The sequence below is a fragment of the Varanus komodoensis genome, unplaced genomic scaffold, assembly GCF_004798865.1.
Source record: "Varanus komodoensis strain SLA01 unplaced genomic scaffold, ASM479886v1 scaffold70, whole genome shotgun sequence".
Classification (NCBI taxonomy): domain Eukaryota; kingdom Metazoa; phylum Chordata; class Lepidosauria; order Squamata; family Varanidae; genus Varanus; species Varanus komodoensis.
In genome coordinates, this window is record NW_025336348.1 from 2,625,632 (window position 1) to 2,639,199 (window position 13,568).

General features: G+C 46.1%; 1 long non-coding RNA gene across 1 annotated transcript; it reads right to left on the bottom strand.

The window, feature by feature from the left end:
* Positions 1–508: 508 nt before the first annotated feature.
* On the bottom strand, positions 509–3,145 carry LOC123034664. The gene is made up of 2 exons (XR_006416819.1): positions 2,897–3,145; positions 509–1,908 (listed from the first exon to the last, which is right to left on the bottom strand). It is a non-coding gene; the product is annotated as an uncharacterized LOC123034664 (long non-coding RNA).
* Between the last annotated feature and the right edge of the window lie 10,423 nt (positions 3,146–13,568).

The following is a 13,568-nucleotide window of genomic DNA, read 5'->3' on the forward strand; positions in this document are numbered from 1 at the left end:
GCAGGGTGGAATCGACATTTTGGGAAACACTGAAAACTGTGCAATAAGTATTTACTATCACACTGTATTCTTGTTACTTTATAAACATAAAAGGTATGACGTATAATTTGGTTTGCTCGTGAAATAATCCTGTTTAAATTTAATATAGCAAAATACAATTAATAGTGAAAAGAATTTGTTTTGTTAAACAGAATACACGCTGCTGAGCATTACAGAATCTAGTGTCCGTTGGTTTTTACCAGTCTATGAGAAGCAGGCAAAGAGTGGAAGTGGAAAAGAGAAGAAACTACATAACGTTGAAAAATCCAGTGTGTTGTGGCTGTTGGAGTATTGGACCAGGACTTGGAAATTCAGGTTCCAGTCCATATTCAGCCATGAAACTTCCTGCTTGACTCGGCCAATCACTGATTCTCAACCTAACCCACCTCATAGGATCTTTTCTGAGCAGGTGACCCTATATATTACTTAAGGTTCCTTGCAAGAAGAAAAAAAGACAGGATGCCTGTAATAATTATTATGATTGTTTTACTGTGATTGTTATTACAGTGAACCAAAGAACATTGTGGTTGTTATCTGCCATTAAGCCATCTCTGACTCATGGCAATGCTATGAATGAATGGCTTCCAAATTCCCTGTCCTTGATAACCCTGCTCAGCTCTTGTCATTTCAAGGCTGTGGCTTCTTTTACAGAATCAGTCCATCTCTTCGCTGATCTTCCTTTTCTTCCTCTGCCTTTGACTTTTCCTAGCATGATTGTCTCCTCCAGTGAGTCTTGTCTTCTCATGAAGTGCACATGATTGTCTCTTCCATTTCTTCATGTCTGCTTCAAGGTCAGATTCTAGCTTGATCTTTGACCAAGGACTCACTGGTTCCTCTTATGCCTCTTTAAAAAGCAGAACCTCAAAGAACCCTTGGGAAGAGAGTTTTCTTTGTCTTTTTTCTTATTTCATACTTCTTTGCGCCTTATTAAGAATACTTGTGAAATACTTATTCTGATAAGGCAATCAGGATGCAGCTAATCAGAATCACCCCAACACCACCCCAAAAATGTGATCTACACTTTTGACTTGCTCACTCCCAAACTGGTGATGATGCAATGCCCCTGTTTTCTCCCCCTCCTCCTCATGGGCCAAACTGATCCAGATACTCCTTTCAATGACAGAGAATGAAGCAGATACGAAATCCACACTGAATGTGTACAAAGCTAAATTGTTTAATAGCTCTCGGCTCCCTGCTTTTTGCTCCTAGCCTAGGCTGCTTCGCTAAAGAAACGAAGTAGACAGAAAATCAATTCGGATAACAAGGGCATTAGAAAAGATAAAGCAAGGGCAGCTGAGCCTGTGCCATCGCTTTAAAGTGCTGTCAAAAAGGCAATGCTGGATACATTTGCGTGCTCACCCGCTCCAACAATAAGCGCTGTGGGTGCATTCTGTGTGAAATATGGGGCTGGCCCCTGGCCCGTCCTTCCACATCAGTCTTCCGCTGCTATCGCAGGGAACAGTGCAGGAGGGATGAGATATTCCCCCCACTCCCCTCCACAGGCTGTTTCAGGCTCACCATAGCTTTGTTTTTCTTCAACCTCTATTTATTTCTTTGCAGATTTTGAGATACAGCTGTCAAGCCAGCTTTCATGATCCGCATTTTGACAGCTACAAGCAGCCTCTCTGAATTATCTTGGTGGCATGTTGGACAGGCTGCCTGTGATTGCCCAGGCTTTTATTATTTTTGTGCAGAAGCTGAGCAAAACAAAATTTGATATATTTATTTTTTTTTTCTAGCCACAGTTGTGCAGGTGTGGGAATCTGAAACCTGAGCTGGGACAATAGATGTAGGGCTGCCCTGGACATTGTCCAGACGAGCCTCCAAATTTCCCCTCTTTGGATTTCTTGACAGCTGTTTGAAGGTGATCTGTCATGAAAAACAAATGATTGTTAGTTGTGAAATGGGCATTTTGGGGGATTTACATCTCCTACACAGTAAGATCCTCATTTTTCTCCCTCTCTGAAGTTCCTGCCAGCCTCTAGGCATTTGGGGAAATACAAAAGTGTATCCCACCCCACCCTTTTTCTAGGGAAAAAGGTGCTTTGACAGCTCGCTGACAAAACTCTGGGCCCTTTTGAAAAGAGCAGTTGAAATTAGAAATGAGATGTTTGGACATGCACATTGTTTCATGCTGTTTAAAACATATGCATGATTTTAAATGGCACTGTTAATTATATTGACTAGCAATGAATCTAAGTATGGCTAAGTTCGGATCCAACCCCCTGTGCTTCTTATTCATGAAGAAGACAGTTTCCTTATAAATTGAGAGTACTGGAAACTTGTACTATTTTTGTAGTATCTGATTATTTACAAATATACAAGGGGTAGTGAGCTGGCACCAAGATGGACATCAGATCCTCCAAATCCAGACCAAATTATTCAAGAAAAAATTGATAAGAGGAGCCCCAACAGTTCAGAACAAGTATTCTGCTTCCTGCTGTAGCCACGCAAGTGACTCTGGGAAACTCATAAGCAGGAAATGAAGTGATGGGTTCCCTTATTGTTCTTCTCCATAATCCCTGATCATTGACCATATTGATTGGGTTTGATGGCATGCAAAACATCTGGATGAGCCGGGGGGGGGGTTGCGGGGGGGGATATAATGCTTTTAGGACAACCTTCCACAAACTGAGATGCTCCAGGTGTTTTGGCTTCCAACACACATCTGTCCAAACCAGTTCCATATTCTGCTTAGAAGGACTGCCCATTTTATTTGTATTTTATAAGCTTGTCTGGCCAAACCCAAATCCCAGACCCATTTCCTTCACCCCAAAGCTGGCAAAAGAGCATATTGAGGTATCTTCTGAGCCCCTGGCCCCCTCAGCCCAGAGGATTGGACTCCCTCCTGACTCACATAGTTCTCCAGTTGTTTCTTCAATCCTTAACGTACATGCCGTCGACAGTAGCTCTACCGCAGACTATTGTGCAGAGAAGATAAGCTTGACAGATGATTTATTCATGGATCCTGAATGACCAACTACAGCAAGAATTCCTGGTGGGAGACAAGTGATTACCAGGCAGAGAGCCGGACTGCGTCAGAGGCAACATTCATTGAGCTAGCTTCAGCATTTCCAGAGGCTCTTCTGTCCCCTGAAGGCAAACAGCGTGTGCATCACATGAGTAAAGCTTTAGCAAATATACAAATGTGCAAGAATGCATTGCGTATGGCTGACCTATCATGCTTCTATAGCCCCTCTCCTGAGTCTCGGTTTCACATGCCTGTCCGCATTCCAGTTTTTGAGATCACCTTACAAGCACTGACTGCAGTTCATTAGCTGACTAATAAGGCAGTCCACATACACAGACCTAGTAAGCATTTTCCAGTGATGTTAGGAATTCCCATCACACTGTTGTGTGGTGGCTGAAAGTGCAGGAACGGGACCCAGGAGATCTGGGTTCTACTCCCCAGGAGATCTGGGTTCTAGCCCCACTCAGCCATGGAGCTCACTAGGCAACTTTGGGTCAATCACAGACTTGCAACCTAACCTACTTCACAGGGTTGTTGTGAGGATGAGGTTGAGAGGAAGAGGAGAATTATGGAAACCTCCTTGAATTCCTTGAAAGAAAAAAGGCAGAATATAACTATAATAAATGAATAAATATAGAAAATCAGCAGGAAACCTGCTTCAGTTCCATTTACCAAGACTCAGAGACTTGTGGACAATTGATATGCCCATTCAGATTTAAGTTCGTCCTAGCAATCACTTAAATCCAGTTTAAGTGTTTGTCCTAGCAAACAGTTAATATTCTTAATTAACTTCATTAAAGAGCCCAGTGTTTTTTTACCAGGAGATATTTCTGAAAGGCAGAATGCACCATGGGATTTCCAGTTTTAGGGCTGCATAAACACCTAATATGCTTGTTAAGTAGCATGCAGGTGAGCCAAGAAAACATGTGAGACCCTGACCTGGATCAGGAGCACCCTGGACCAGTTAAAATCTACCAGCAGCTCTTCCTGCCCCTAAATTCTACACTCACGTGTGGTGACTTTCAAAAGAATGTATGTGGAGGGGAAGAATATCCATGAAGGCTTCCATGGAATTGCATAGATAAATGCGTGCACAAGAGTGCAATACCAGGAACTGGAGTTCTTTGCCTGCCTCCGCACATCACCATCCAGCTCTCCTCTTCCCCTGCAGAGCTTGGCCAAGAAACGAAGGGGCCTGGAGGGGATTTCTGAAATGCACAGACCTCCTGTTCCCCATAATGGCCTCTTATGAGGCCAGCAAGTACAAGATCCTGTGGTGAAGCAGAGCACCGGTGAACCTGATGGGGCACCTTTCCGATGGAGATGCTGCACCTTTATGCTAGGGAGAACCACGCCAGAGCTGCATTAATGTACATTTTCCTAAATGTGTGTTTTCCTAATTTTCCTATTTATGCACAAATTCAGTGCACTTGTGCCCCTCCTTTATTTCAAGGCTGTCAGGGTGGCATGAATGGAGTTTATCCTCCACTTCTGAGCCTAGAGCCAAATCCGGATCTCACTGGCTTAAGTCTAGTACAAATACCCACTGAACCCTAGTTTTCCTCAAGGTTATACTGCGTCATGGGATTCACAGTGTTAAAGTCGAGTGGGCCCTGTTCTTTCTCCTTCGATGCCCAATTCATAGCAGCATAAGCAATAGCACAGAATTAAGAATGCCATAATTCAGCTTGCCCCACATTTGGTTTACTCAGCTATTAAAACTGATTACTTCTTCAGCCAGAGCGACCTCCCTAAAGGCACCTTGCTGACCTGAAGCAAGCAGAGTTGCCTTCTGACGAATGGAATCCGGTTGCCTAAACACTGTCCCTCATCTCACCCCTTTTTAGTGCACTTACTGTTTGGTAAAAGCTAGCCTGCAATCCCAAAGTGTTGAGTTGAACATTATCTTGCTTTATTGCCATTATTGTGCAACTTCTATGCAGCAGAGAATTACATAAATTAGTTCTCAAAGAAACAGAATTCTGAAGGCATTTCGCAGATGCTAACGGCCTTTGCTCCTGTGCCATCTCCCCTCCCCCATGTGAACCAGTTGCTGGACCAGCCAAAGTTGTGTTTTACAGACCATAAATGTTGCATTTGGACTAGTAAAATATGATCATTCTGCCCATGTACACAATGACTTGTCATTCTCCTCAGGACTAAGTTCACTGAGTTCAGTTATGTAGTCAAGGGTTGTATAAGGAAAAGACCTTTTTGTGGCCCTCTGCATCTTGCTTTCCTCCCAGTTGTGACCACATACCTCCTTCACCCCCTCTGCTCCATGTTCACTGCCCAAGAACTCCTCCTTGGCCAGGTTTACAACAACTTCTGCACCTGGATGGAAGGAGAGCCCAAACCTCCTGCCTAAATATGTGCCTACATGAAAGAAAAACTGTGAGGAAATGAATATCACTTTGCCCCATTCTCCAGCCAGCTGATTTCCATAAGCCCATTGTGGTGCAGCTGTAGATACAATGGCCATTGTGTGAGGTGGTCCACTAATTGACAAAGGAAACGCTGGGTTTGTGTAAGAAGGCTCGACAGTTGTGCCTGCTGCTTTTCGTGCTCAGTGACATTGGGAACATCATGTACTTAGGTGTAAGACTTCACCCCTTAAGATCCTTTCTACCCCCTCACCTGTCTCACACATGCACTTCCACTTAAATGGGCAACTAGAAAACTGCAACAAAATTTTGCTGTATCGAATGCTGCTGGTTTTCAACAGATGGAAACACAAGTTCTGCATCCAAGTGCTAGAAATTACATTGTCACAGATATGTGCAACTTGAGCCTCGGAAGTCAAACTACAAGGAAGTAAACTTTGGCTTGGCAATGTTGAACCAGTGCAGTTGAACGAGTGTGGAGTTCAGGGTCCATTCTCAGCTCCTGTGGAGTTCAGTGGTTAGCGTCATGTGTTCCCTCTGTACTAGAGTAGAGTTCCATGTTGGAACTTGAACAAGTGCAGAGTTTAATGTTCAAAGTTAACTCAGAACTAGCTCAGAATTCAGTGATCCATGTTTAGATTTGAACTAGTGCAGAGTTCAAGGTTCAGCATTAGGAGCTGACTCTGACCTAGTTCAGCACTGAGAGAGCTAGTACAGACTGAACCAGTGTGGAGCTGAACTAGTTCAGAGTCCCTTGTTCAGAGTTGCCTCTTACCTACCGCGGAGTCCACTCTGAAGTAGTGCAGAGTTCAGTGTGGAATGGTGAATTGGGAGACCCACTGAGTGCCCTTGAGTTGGTCACTACCTCTCAGCCTTGCCTGCCTCACAGGGTTGTTGTGAAAGCTCCCCCATGCGCAGATCACAGTTTGTTTCTATGTCACCTTAAGCTCAATACGCAGGAAAGGCAGGACAGAAGTGAAATAAATAAATTCAAGTCTTCCTTAATACTAATAAAGAATTGCTGTGGATCTGCATTAAACCTCTGCATCTGTGGAACGCAAGATTTTTCTACTTGTAATAAGCCATTCTAAATGATTATCCTGGCAGAAGCACAAACTGATTAGGCAATTTACAGTCCTAATAAGCAGAGGATAATCCTAGAGAACCATCAATTTTTATGGGTGCATTTAAGTGCTAATGTTTAATATTTTACTTGATCTGCAATATAATTTATCCTTTTGGTTTCTAGGAATTAATCAAATGTTTGCAGTATATACCTATAGACGTGCACAGATCCAAACAGATGGATGAATGTATGGCTGCCACCAGGAAGAATTATTTGGTGGAATTTGGGTTCTCTAAGCCAGGGTATCGAATCCCATTCTGCCTGACGGCTAAATTTAAGGGGGTCTCTCCAGAGGCCACACTGAAGAGGTATGTGGGGCCAAAGGCAAAATGGACCCAAATGGGAGGAGACTTTTGCAAATTCCTGGACTGGCAGAAACATCCTAGATCAAACCCTAGATCCTAGATCAAATCCTGTGTCCTAGTTCAAATACGCCGGCGCTTTCCCTAGAAGCATAAATGGCAAGAGTGAAAATGTCATTCTTTGGATACAACATGAGAAGGCAAGACTCCCTGGAGAAGACCATCATGCTAGGAAAAGCCAAAAGTCATATAGAGTGGCAGCAGTACCGCTCTCGACCTGGAAGCCATGCTTCTGGCTATGCAACCAAGGGTGGTGTTCGTCCTCTTGACCTTCGCATCACACAGCTGACTCATGTCTGGCCTGTGGTCAACCAGCACCCCGAGGTCCCTTTCACAAGGGCTGCTCTCCAGCCATGGTCCCCTAACCTGTACTTACGACACCCATTCCCGTGCCCCAAGTGCAGGTCCTTGCACTCATCCGCCTTGAACGCCATCCTGCTGTCCCCTGCCCACTTCCATACTCCGTCCAGTTCCTTCTGGGTCTGGAGTACCTGCTGCAGATGCATGCGGGCCCCCAGTTGTGCAAGCAGTAGCCCCCACATCCCCAAAAGAGCAGCTGCAGGACATGGAAGAGGGACGCTGATTGTGCAGAGGGTGGGACTCAGCTCCTTCCAGGTGGCCTGTGAATGCTGCCACGTGGGCCAGAGTCCAGGAAGCAAAGCCCAGGGCATTCCCAGCCCAGATTCTTTATCCTTCCCTAGCCCTGGACCCTCTGTACATGGAACAGAATGCCTCCGTATGAGGCCGCCATCCTAGCTTCCTCATTCCTCATAGAAGCTGCACTGCAGGCTGTTTGTTTCCTGAGCAAAGAGAAGGATCCAACGCTAAGGCTGTCCTTCTGCAGACACAGCAGGAGAAAGCAAGGGAAAGTGACAACAAAGCTAGGAAAATCGGAAGGCATGAGAAGATCAATTCCATAAAGGAAGCCACAGCCTTGAGTTGACAAGAGCTGAGCAGGGCTGCCAAGGACTGTTCACTGTTTCTGTTGGTTGGTTGTCATGTCATGTGAACCCATTGTAGTTACCCATTATTTGTCCTGCTGTAGAGTTGTTTCACACACAATGAGTTTTTGTGACTTCTGAGCAGAGCGTACAAGTGACAAAAGCCAGAAAATTCCCTTGCCAAGCAGCGAGCTGGTGGCCATCATTATTCACCCCCCCCCAACGTGCCCAATGAGCATTTGAGGGCGCCTGGCAAGGGCTTATTCCCTCCCTTCCACAGCATGGAGCTGTTTCAGCTCACCATAACTATTTTTACTCTCCCCCAACACACACTTCTTGGACAATGCAAGAGCCAGCTGGCTTTTGTGAGAGCTTTGAGCGGAACCCCCAGCCCTGCCCTTGTGAGCAGCTTTCAACTTTCACCCAAGTGTCCCAAAGGCCCCTGGGAGGAGCTGCCATGGGCAGCCCTCCCCTTTTAATTCCTTCGGGGAAATCATGTGCATGAATAGCTATGCTCATCCTTTTCCCCTTGAACCTGACCTGCCTGATTTGCAAGCGTTGCGCAGGGAGGGTTTGATGCAGGGGGAATTGGGGTCAGTAGCAGGTTGTGGGGTGGATGCTGACCAGCCCCAGCAAGTATTCCCCACTCAGCAGAGCTTACCCCAGCTGTAGAAATCTACTCCCACCCTTTTTTAAGACTTTCACAGATCATCTCCGATCACAATCTTCCTGGGACTTGCAAAGGTGATTTGTGAATGGATCCTCGAGTTTGTAGGTCAAGAGCAGGCATTCCTAGGGCCCTCCCAGGTTTGCCAGTATGCCCCAAATTCTACCAAGGTCAACCAAAGAGGATTGCTGCTTGAAAGACAGACCTCTCAGTTTGACAGCTCCAGAGCACTTTAATTGCTCATTGATTGCCACTTTTGAAGTGCATCTTCAAAGGAGGTAAAAATCAGGGCACAGAAGTGCACAGGAATATCACTTCTGTGAACCTGTGCACTTTCCTGCCCCATTTCCTGTCAAAGCAGAAATAATTCACCTCTTCCAGGATCCCAGCTGCCATAACCAGATATGGGAGTCCTTGCAAGGTTTGCAGCACCCTGAGGTATCCTCACCTTGGGCCAGTTGCAATATCAGAGGGGCCCCGGGGCATGAGAGCACCCCACAACACCCTGAGGTCCCAGGAAAGAAGGAGGTGGCCCAGCAGGATCACGGAGCTTGGGGGACTCATGTGCCCTTGGGTTTTCCACACTTGCAAAAGTGAGAGCAACCCAGGAGCCCATGGGACACCCCGCCCAAATCCCAAATTTCCAGCTGCCCTTCTCAAATGCCTCTAAAGTGGGGTTCCCAGTATGCTACTAACTTTCTTTTCCTCGTGTGCACTGGCACCAGGCACCAACAGGGCATGCTGGGAGATTTGGGGGATTTACGAGGAATTTCAAAGCATCTTGCGATCAGTCTTTCATGATGTCTCACAGCATTGCCATTTCTGCTCATCATCGGAAGATCTTGGCCATCCCCATGGAAGCATCTGGCATCAGCTGGTATTTCTCACAGGAACCTAGCTTTTGTAAATAAAACCTGATATATATATACATATTCCGTGATTTTTTGGCATCTGAGTTGAAACTCTTTGGGGATTAGATCTGAAAGTTTCCAAGGGAATGTGCAGTTGGAAATATTTCTTTCCATCTGATATGTGAAATGATGATCTTTTCCTAGATTCAAAGGTTAGTTCTAATACTAAAAATCCTAGTGTGAAGATACAGTAACTCAGGCCAGATCTATGACAGGTTCGTCTGACCTTTATTTAAAGTCTGACAGCAGTTGCAGGTGGTCAGGGAAGAGAGGCCTGCTCAGCATTGGCCCTACACCTTTAGGATCAGCTTCTATCAGGAACTTGTCAGGCCCTTCATTGGAAGTGGGTCTTGCAAGCTTCCCACAGCAGCTGTGGACCACTCTTTGAGCTGAATGTGGGACTCAATGGACCTTTGGTCTGATGTAGCAGGATCTGCTGCTGTGTGTGTGTGAATTGGAAAATTCTCAGTGGCTTTCAGCCTCAACTGGGGACTGGAGGTCCCAAAGATCAAATCCGTAGGATCCACACTTACAGCACCATCAACACAGATAGACCAGGCTTACAAACTGGGAGAGAGCTCTCCTAAAACAGACCATGTTTTCTGAATTCTCTCCATGGCAGCATGCAAGCACTCAGCCAATTCCAAACTGAGCCACAGGGAGCTGGCCCATCACTTCAAAAGGAGTGTTCTGAGAGTACTGGCAAAAATAAAGCAAATTTCTGCTCTAGAACGTGACGTTTTAATTATGATAACTGAACTGCTCCTTACCTAGTATAAATAAAGGAGCTTAGTGACATTTCAGGATGTTCCATTGTGCACCAGGAAAACCAAAAATAGTAAAGAGGGCCATGCATCACATTTGCCCAATGGAAACTTCCTGGTGTTAAATCTTTCCCAAGTGAAACTCTTAACAGCGAGATTAGCTTCAGAGCAAATAACCAGGGTCTGTGACAGTTGTTTGGACGAGGTTCCCAGCACCCTAGTAAAGTCAAAACCTATTTTAAAGCTGGAGGTTTACAATACAATGAGCCAGCTTGGACTCTTCTCATCTATCAGAAAGGCTGTCTCCTTGCATGGGATCCGTTGTGCAGCAGCGCTTTCTTGCAAAAACATCGTCATCACGTCCCGGATAAATAATTTACTTGTTTTCAGGGGAAAGAGCAGTTAGCGAAAAGACATCACAGCTGCCCTTGAGCAATTGTGTATTATTCACCTTCTTTGAAGATTCATGGGTGGAAAAATCATACATCTAGAAGGCACTGTTCAGCTGCTGAATCTGTATCACCGCATCAACTTTGGTGTCCTTTCAGATTCTGCCTAAGAGAAATGTGGGATTCTGCTAAAAGAGAAAAGGAGTCCTGGCTGGTCTAATTCCACTGGATCTGCTTCCCCAAAACAACTACAAACTGTTATCTCAATCCAGACAAGACAGAGGTCCTGTTGGTTGGCGGATCGGGCTTTGGAGAGGGTGGATTTGACCTGGTCCTGAATAGGGTTGCACTCCCTCTTAGGGACAAGGTCCACAGCTTAGGAGTGCTCCTCGACCCGGAGCTTTCATTGGAAGCTCAGGTGACAGCGGTGGCGAGGAGCGCCTTCCTTCAGCTTCGGCTGATGAATCAGCTGCGCCCCTACCTGGAGTACGACTGCCTGGCAACAGTGACACACGCATTGGTGACTTCCTGCCTTGACTTCTGTAACGCGTTTTACATGGGGCTTCCCTTGAAGACGGTCCGGATACTTCAATTGGTTCAAAATAGAGCTGCCAGGTTGCTGACGGGGACGGGGCGTTATGTTCACATGACTCCAGTCCTCCATCAGATTCACTGGCTTCCCATTGAAGTCCAGGCCCAATTCAAGGTGTTGGTGATGACCTATAAAGCCCTAAACGGCTTGGGTCCTGGTTACCTGAAGGAGCGCTTACGTCCATATATGCCCGGCCGCCCCTTGAGATCGGCGGGAGAGGCCCTTCTCCGGGAACCATCCTCGAAGGAAATTAGGAGGGTGAGCACCTGGAGGAGGGCTTTCTCTGCGGTGGCGCCCAGTCTATGGAATGCGCTCCCCAGAGAGGTCCGCCTGGTGCCGTCGTTATTTGTTTTTTGGCACCAGGTGAAGACCTTTTTATTTAAATGTCATTTTAATTGTTAAAAATATTTGCTTATTTATCTGGCCAGGATGACTTCTTTTATATTGTTATTTATTTTATATTGTTAATTTTATATTGTTATTTTTGTATTTTATTGTATTTTATTGTGTTGTAAGCCGCCCCGAGTCTTCGGCAAGGGACGGCATAGAAATGTTTTAATAAATAAATAAATATACAGTGACACTGGACCATAGGTTTGGTATTATTAAGGCTCTGTAAGCTAGGCCAAGATGGCAAGGTAAGAACTAACAAAAGAAGAAGTCAACAAACACACCATGATAGCTGGTGCAGAAAACTGGAATACAGTGTATAATTTGAACTTGGAATTTGCATCACATCATTCCCAAAATTCCACTTCAGGCATATAACATTTCCATGAGGAGCTATCACTGCCAGAATATTCCCCGGATAATTAAGTGTTTCAGAAAATAGATGCATTCAAAGCATGATGCTGGAGCAGAGCTTTGCACTACAGAAAGGCTAACAAGCAGATCCCAGATCAAATCAAACCAGAGCTTTCCCTGGAAGCCGAAATGGGGAAGCTGAAGTAGTCACATCATGAGAAAGCAGGACTTGCTAGAGAAGACAATTATGCTAGGGAAATTCGAAGGCAGAAGACAAACAGAAAGACCAAATATGAGATGGATGGACTCCGTAAAGAAAGCCACAGCCATGAATTTACAGGAGTTGAGTAGGGCTGTCATGGATAGGATATTTTGGAGGGTGCTCTTCATCGGGTCACCTTAAGTTGGAGATGACCTTGATGGCAGATCACAACAGCAATTGATTAGTTTAGGTGTTATAATCTGTAGTTCCTGGCACCTTTCACCAGAAAGAACTCCAAACGCTTCCTACAAAAACTGAGACTTTGCATGGGTTCTTATTCAGGTTCTTCCTTGTCTTGGCCTCAGTCTTGCCTTATCCAGGATGCTATTAGCTACCAGCACCCAGTCAATACCTTTTAGTTCCTAGCCAGTCTCACAGCTCAGTTCTCCCATGCTCATAGTTTTAGGGTACCTCTGGGTTCTCTGGGAATATCAAACACTCTGATGGCAAAGTGTGTGTATTTACTGCAAACAAGAAAATGGGTTTCTCTACGAAGTATCAAAGTGTTCTCATTTTACGAATGATTCAAAATGCATTTTTGACATGTGCTATGTACTAAGCCTGGAGGGCCAATAGTGGCAGATGTCCAGGCCTCCACCCTCAACACTTCGGTCCATGAATTTGCACTTGCCAGATGGCCCAGTGGAGCAAAAGAGGATTTCCTTGGGCATGTCAGCAAAATGTGCTCTTGGCCCGCCTGCCGCTTTTCTTCTGGGCTCCAACTTTTGCTCCCATAGCAGATCACTGGAAAAGTAACTAGAGCAGCTTGTCTCCTGGGTGCCACGTGATCGGCCTCCTCTGCCTGCAGGCTGCTTCATCTCATCCTCAGCTCAGCCGGTAAGAAGCCACCGCAGAGTGATCAGGGAGAACCCGGCTTTGCGGCCATGACGATGGTGGAGCCTGGACCACTCAGTCTGTGGGGCCACATGGAACTGCAGTCCAGCACGTGATTTACCCCAGTGGGGTGATAGAATGCCCCAAGAACCCACAATGAGCTTCACTGACAATCAAGCTCACTGTGGAGGCTTCGTTCCTCCCCACTTCTCCCTCATTCTTCCAGGCAGTGTCCCAAGGGACACCACAGGGAAGAATAGGTCTCCTCTGCCTCACAGCTCCAGTGGCAGGCCAGTTTGGGCTCCCATCTTGCCCTTGTTGCACAAACAGGGATCATGGGGAGACAGGGGAACATTCACCAGTCCAGCTGGCAGTCAAGCCAGTGGGCAAAGGTCCACACTGTACCACATCTGTAGGCCAGAAGGTCTCACAGCAGTGGAGCCAGGCAGGAGAACCAGGATTGGATCAGCCGGCTCGCAAGACAGCTGAGCCCCTTTCCCCCCATGTCACCGATGTGAGACCTTCCAGCTTTCAGCGGCGGACCTGCCTGCAAGAGACCAGGGAGCAAGGTAGCCAGATCTG